General features: G+C 43.7%; 1 long non-coding RNA gene across 1 annotated transcript; it reads right to left on the bottom strand.

The window, feature by feature from the left end:
- Positions 1 to 1439: 1439 nt before the first annotated feature.
- Positions 1440 to 7095, bottom strand: LOC145720040 (uncharacterized). Its single transcript, XR_014142767.1, has 2 exons — positions 4676 to 7095; positions 1440 to 2649 (listed from the first exon to the last, which is right to left on the bottom strand). It is a non-coding gene; the product is annotated as an uncharacterized LOC145720040 (long non-coding RNA).
- Between the last annotated feature and the right edge of the window lie 148 nt (positions 7096 to 7243).

Here is a 7243-nt window from a genome sequence, read left to right as displayed (position 1 = left end):
GAGATTCAACAGATGCAGAAAGAGGCCTTCTTGGAGCTTTCCTTATTTGACTGAAAACAGAAATTTCAGAGAAATGAGAACTGCCAAAAATTTCTTCTTCAGGGTGGGTCTATTTGTAGGAGTGAGACCAAGAGTAAACCTACTTACCATAAATCCCTCTCTCTGGGGGAATGTTATGGCCCTGAGGAAGATGGAAGACCACTCATACCTCCATAGGCAAACATTATTACAAACTTTCTTATCTTCTATTTATTCTCCTGAAACCCCATTTACATTCCCTAAAGAAACCTATTTGTTCTTCCCATAGGAGCCTTTTCTCTCCCCCGCCCTACTTCATCCTGCTAAGCTAGGTATTTAAATCCCAAATTCTAACCACTCCTTTGAATTACTCATCACTGGGCACTCCTACATATATGTGTATAGCATGTGTAAGTAAAAGCATGCTTCTCTTGCTAATGTCTTTTGTCAATTTAATCAGCAGGCCCCAGGTTCTTAACATAAGAGGGCAGAGGAAAAGTTATTTCCACCCTGTGGTTTATAATGTATGCTGTATGCATGAATTAAAATGGGGAGAAAGACTTAAGATGGGACGAGACTAATCCAGACATGATTAGCAGGAGACAAAGTAGAGATGAGTAGGTCTTTTGGAGAGACTACAAAAGCAGAGTCATGGGGATTTGGTTAAAAAAAGAATAGGGAGAGGGGATAGTCGACAATGACTCTGAGTTTCTGAGCCTGGATGACTGGACCTACGATGGTGACAGTAACGGAGTTAGGAAACACAAGAGAGACTGAGGTTGTAAGACAGTAGAGCAAGTCAATGGAGACTGAAGCCTGAAAGCAAGATTAGAACTGGAGATATGGATTGGAGAGAATGTACACTGAGTGATCTTTGAAGGCATGAGGTGACAGGAAGGAACCAAGAGAAAGTGAAAACAAGACGGGGAGAGGGGCCTTGGAAGTGATTTGGGACAGGAGGAAAGGGGCTGGCCATGGGGGCAGTCAAAGGTAGAGGGAGCAAAAGGGGAAAGTGCTGTGTCACAGTGTCTAATGGGGCTGAGGTCGAAGGGAGGGTCTTTCCTCATCTAAAAAACTGCAGAAAGGTAGATGCGGACCTCGTGCATGCCACAAGCACTAGCTGGAAGGTAGTCCTGGGAGGAAGCAGTACCTGGGGACAGGTGAGAGGACAGAGCTGAATTCGGGTGTTGGAGGAGTAGAGGCAACACTCATGGACCACTCCCAAGAGATCTCGTGGTGAAGGGAAAGAGCAACATAACAGTAACTTAGATGTTATCTGAGTTTCTCACCAATTTGGGGATTTTTAGTGATTCCCAAAATTTACAACATCAACTCAGTGCTAGCTACATTTTGATGATAACCACGACAAAAACCCAAGATCTTGGGGGGACAAGTAGGGAATTAAACTAATAGGAGGCATCTTTCTTTGTTTCTTTTATTCCATTTTTACATATCCACCTCTTTGTCATTAAGTCACAATATTTTATCAAAATATACAAACAGCACAGATACTTAAAAATGTATAGCTAGAATCCTAGTTAAACAAGATTGACTGCTACAAGTAGCATGTGTGGGTCTTTTATCTTGAATAATGCCTAAAGGGAGACAAATGAGTCATCAAATCAAATTTAAGGATATACTAAGAGATTGGTTTTCTTTTCTCTTGGAAGAATTATGCACTTCTTGCTACAGTATGAAGAGGATGGTAATGAGTGACTTCCACTGATCCTGAAATTAACTGAGAATGGGTGGATGGGGTGGTTCTCTTGGCAGGACTAAATGATTCTATGTTGACATGATAGCCACAGTAGGTGTTTTATTAAACCCTCCATCTCAAGGACATGAGCTCTTCTTACTTTCCGTTTTTCTCTTTCCCGAGAATTTCATGGCTAATCAGAATGAATGGATTTGTAAATCTCAAGTTACAAGCTATGTTTATTGTGAAGAATTCCCACAAAAACCTATCCAGGCCTGCCCCTGCCACCATTTACACTTCCACAGATGTGAACAGAACAAAACGGGTTAGTGGTTACTTATATGCGGCTGAATGAAGTCCGCTCCTGCACCCGGCGTCGTGCTGTTTCAGTCTTAAGAAGTCTGTGCTCTCTGTGCCCCTCAGGTCATTGATCAGCCGTTGGTGCCCACAGGAAGAGCCACGATTTAGGGCAGTATTAACTTTTCAGGTCTTTTCACAGTGCAGAGGAGAACCGTCGTGCCAGTAAGTAACTATGGTTAGTAATGACCCAGCTTCAAGAGTGACCCCAGGAGAGGACAGGAGGCACCGAAGGGCGTGGTTATTAGTGAAGTGGAGTTGGCTTCTGCTGCAGATACAAAGTCAGTGAGGAGCTAAAAGGTCTCAGCCTGTATTATTGAGTGTTTCTTTTCTTTCCCAAGGTGAAAAGGAATCCAAGGAGCATCACTTGGACCAGTTCACAGACACAAGGCAAATTCCCTCGTGTGTTAGGAGAGGTTCCTTCAGGATATCAACCTTTCCATCCCTGGGTTAATGAAGGAAAAGTTTCTGAACATGTTCTGGTCCATACTGTTGATCAGGGCTCTGTCTGCAAACGACAGCCGGGGTTTCTCATTTAAGAATTCTTTGTCGAAATTGCTACAGTCATACGGTGATTTCTTGATTAGAGTTTAAGGGAGGAGAGGGAAAAAGGGAAGAAAATCAGCCACTGAATTAATATCTTCATTTCTGTTATCTAGGCCACAGTCGTTGTATGACAAAGTGGGCATTGCCGGTAAACAAGTAATACTTAGAGATGGTCATATGTGGATTTATGGAACATTCCCAAGATCCTGAGGCATTCACTTAGCAATAGTACAATTAAATTCATGTAAAGGAACTTCACTATATACATTCAGATAGGATCTCCTGCTTCTGGTTAATAGTTTACATGAAACAGGATTGGCAACCTTTGAGACAGTGGTGAGCCTAAATTTGACCTGTAGCCTTTCGGTCTTCAGGGGGCAGTGTGGGGAAGGGCGGAGGGAAGAGAGAAAGGGTGGGAGGCAAGGGCAGGAGTTCTGCAGATAATATGTTCCTGTTCTTATATCAATATCCTTCACTACTGTTGGTTCCTCTACCCATGTTAATTTTATTATTAGCCATCTTGGACTGTCTTCCACAGACAGGTTGGGACTAGCTCCCCTCAAGCCACCTGGTCCGTTGGTGCCCATGAGGAAAAAAAGAATGTAAAAACAAACACCTATTTATAAATACTGCTTTGTATGGTGTACAATTCGATTTTTTTAAGATTATCAAATGTCACCCTTGTATATATGAGCATAACTAAGAGTCAGACTCTTCCTACCCTCAAGGGGACTCCTAGGCCGGTGAGGCCAATGGCCTGTGGCCTCTGCCTACAAATAGCTCTTTAGACAACACGTGAGGGAAATTCCTTCCTACTGGCAGAATCGAGAATTGTCCTGTAGGGAACGTGTAGATCAAAAGTCTGATTTTTAGGTGGACAGTATCAAGTTGATTGTAATGTACCATGGAAGTTGAGACATAAGTCACATTGTTCTGATGAGCCTAAAACAAGGTAAAAATGCATCAATTAGGCATGGCACGGTCACAAATAATAGTGCTAGAGGCCGGCCTGTAGAACCCTTAGAGCGTCCCCAGAGCTTGGGACAAATGTTGAGACTAACTCTGCTAACCCTGGGAAAATACTTGCTGCTTCTGGCCATCTACTATCCTGACTAATAGGAGTAGCTCTTTTCTAGAGTGAAGCACTCTGCCTTGGAGTCCATGAGCCTGTGCCATCTCCATGCAAAGAGACAGTAGAGATGGTTTATATCTACCTAGGTCATGACTACTTTTTTCCCAGTAATCACCAGGAATGGGTAAAGCTGGCAAACCTACCACTTCAAAAAAAATTATTTCTTATAAAAATTATAGTAAAAATGTACCTAACATAAAAGTGACCATTTGAACCATTTTTAGGAGTATGGTTCAGTGGCATTACATGCATGCACCATTCTCAACATCTGCCTGCAGAGCTTTTTCATCCTAACCATGCTTTACTTTTGTCTTCACTTTATGGTGGCCCGTTCTGCATGTGGCCAGGTCGTTCTGCCTTTCCTTATGGAGGTTAGTGACTTTTGCTAGGGAGCATACACATGGGAATTTAGAGACCTGTCTTTTCCTAAGGCCCCAACTGACTTCTTCCTTAAAGAGAAGAACATGTAACAATCACCATTAGGGAATATAGTTATGTGAATGAATTACAAATGTCAGGCAAACTCGAATTAATGTCATGGAAAAGATGGCTCCAAAACCCCTGACGTGGAGAGTGACCATGGAGCAGGTATGTACCCCGGGCAAAGGCTCCATATCTTATCTGAGAGTCACCTGGCACATGCGTGTTAAGTCTGATGCATGGACGCCCAGCAATTCATTTTCATGCAGGCACATGATTTCATCACAGAGGTTAGATATTGTAAACCAGAGTAACATCCCCTTGCACCCCACCCCCCCACCAGCCAGATAATCTGAATTATAATTAAGGAAGCACTTTCCTCCAAGAACTGAACCCAGGAGGGAAGCTGGGGCTCAGGCAGGGGTGAGGGGCAGGCAGGCAACCCTGGGTGGGAGGAGAAGCAAAGCGGGAATGGTGGGGAGCAAATGGTCCTGGTGGGTCCTTACCACTTTAGGCCGGAATGGTGGGTCAATCTCCTTTCGTTCAAGCTCTTCCCAGTTGATCTCCCGAAACAAAGGGTGCTGGCGGATGTCTCCCCTCACTCCCAGCCTCTTTTCAGGTTCCCTCACGAAGAGCTGAGCAAGAGCAGAAAGGGAGCAGTTACTTCTCAAGGGACTAGCCGGTCAGCCTCAGACGAGGTTGCATTTCTTAACCTAGAGCCAAAGGAATTTGACTCCACGAAGTTAAAGGCCCAGTGATTTGACACTTGCTTCTCTAACCTTATTTTTGTACTTACCAGCATCAACTGTTGCCTCAAGTCACACTGGTGACAACATTCTCCCTCAAATGAGCCTTCTGAATATTCCAGAATCTGGGCTTTTGCTTCCTTGCTCTTTGCCCTACAAATGCTGTCTTTCAAGGGGTATAGACCTGGTTTGAAATCGGCCTTGCCCTGTGTTATGTAGGACTTCTGTCAGGTTACAGGACTCTGTGACTCACAGCGTCCTCACATGTAAAGTGAGTGAAGTGTCCTTCGTGCGGTGCTGTTCTGTGGGGGGGATAATATAACTACACACACAGACACACATATGCACTGATTCCTGGTCTGTAAAACCCAACAACATAGAATAAGTGGATCATTTGTTGCTTAGTTGACTGCCCATTAATCGAGTTTGATTTCTGATAAAGCTACCTTCTAAGTAGAACAGTTCTGCTATGAAGAAAATCTCACTTTAGGGATAATATAAACCAGTCACCGAGAGTCCACTTTGGACAAGGCATCTGCAAATCTGCTTGTAAAATAATATTTAATTCAAATAATCTTTAATATTTTCTGCCTTGTTACATATATATGTGTGTGTGTGTGTGTGTGTGTGTGTGCGCGCTGTCCCCTCTCCCGTTACTTTCCCCCATGAAGTCAAACTGAACATTGGCCAAGACAGGAAAGAAACTTGGAAACTCTTCAAACTCAAACACAGCAAGTCAAAAGCAGTACGGAATAGAGTCTAAACACAAGACCTGGGGAAGCGACGGGTCCCAAATGCCTGCATTGGTTACTACTTTTTCTTACCCCAGCTAGATGTCTCTTTGGAAAGTGCTAGCTATAGGATGTCATAAGGACACCGTGGGTCTCTGAAACAAGAACCACAGTGAAATGCAGTGATTTTCCAGGAGGCTCTGGCAGGACCTGACTTCCATTAACAACTTATTTACAGGGATCTCTTGCTTTTACCTATTTTAAGAATATCCAGTCTTTGTGTTTTTAAACACTCCTTTACTTGTCTTGCCTTCCTACTTGAAAATCTTCAAAGGCTCTACCAAACCCCCTCCCCCACAAAATCCCAAAACTAAAAGAACAAAAAACAACCTGCTATAGCAAAGTAGATTTTTTTCCTTCTTTTTTGTAATTATGATAATCTTTTTTTTAAAAAAAGTCCAATTATAATGCTCATACAACCACCTAGTATATTCACATGGTTAGTCGTCCTAACTCCCTCTCCCCCTTACCCTATGCTGGCCGCTGAGGCCTCTTAATGGAACTTAAGGTTCTAAAGCTCTGTTAGAAAACCACTAACATGAGGCTGTCACCCAAGAGACTTATTATCCACATGGCCTCGGGCAAGTTTTCTGTCTCGATCTCCTCACCTGTAAAATGCAGGGTGAAGCAAGGTCATCTCTATGCCCTGGTGAGTCCTAATGTCCTCTGCGCCTAGGTGCCATCCCAGGCTCTCTGTGGCCTCTGCTGACACACATCCTTCCATTCCCACTGTAACCCTCTCTTCTGTCCAGACATGTCTACTCACTGAATGTGCCACCTGTCTTTCCTACCTCTGTCCTTCGCTAGTGACTTTCTTTCTTTCAAGGAGATACCTCTCCCCACATTCTGCTCCCATTTCCTTCTCCCCATCTTTAAATCCCAGCCCACCAGTCTTTAAATACCCCCTCTTTGTGAGGCTTTCTTTGATTCCCTTAACACCTGGTGAGCTCTCCCTGCCCTTCAAGTCAAGCTCATGGTTGATTCTGGGACTCATTCCAACCAATGTTCTTGGGGAGTCAGGCATGGTGCTAGATGTCTCAGCTGTATCATCCTGATTTTAAAAACAGATTCTAAAAGCAGCTATCACTGTCCCATTGTCAGTTGGGGAAAATAAGGTTCAGAGAGTAGCCATGTTACTTGCTCAAGATCACAGATACAGCCATAGTCAGGGGTAGAGCCTGAATTGTAAGCAGCCCCTTCTTTTTTTTTTTTTAATTTTTTATTGTTATGTTAATCACCATACATTACATCATTAGTTTTTTTTTTTTTAAAGATTTTATTTATTTATTTGAGAGAGAGAATGAGACAGAGAGAGAGAGCATGAGATGGGGGAGGATCAGAGGGAGAAGCAGACTCCCTGCTGAGCAGGGAGCCCGATGCGGGACTCGATCCCGGGACTCCAGGATCATGACCTGAGCTGAAGGCAGTCGCTTAACCAACTGAGCCACCCAGGCGCCCCATCATTAGTTTTTGATATAGTGTTCCATGATTCATTGTTTGTGCATAACACCTAGTGCTCCATGCAGAACGTGCCCTC

Source organism: Leptonychotes weddellii, unplaced genomic scaffold (assembly GCF_054177405.1).
Source record: "Leptonychotes weddellii isolate Sample4059 unplaced genomic scaffold, ASM5417740v2 HiC_scaffold_9516, whole genome shotgun sequence".
NCBI classification, from domain to species: domain Eukaryota; kingdom Metazoa; phylum Chordata; class Mammalia; order Carnivora; family Phocidae; genus Leptonychotes; species Leptonychotes weddellii.
The sequence above is the reverse complement of the archived record's forward strand: the minus strand, read 5'-3'. Positions and strand labels throughout refer to the sequence as shown.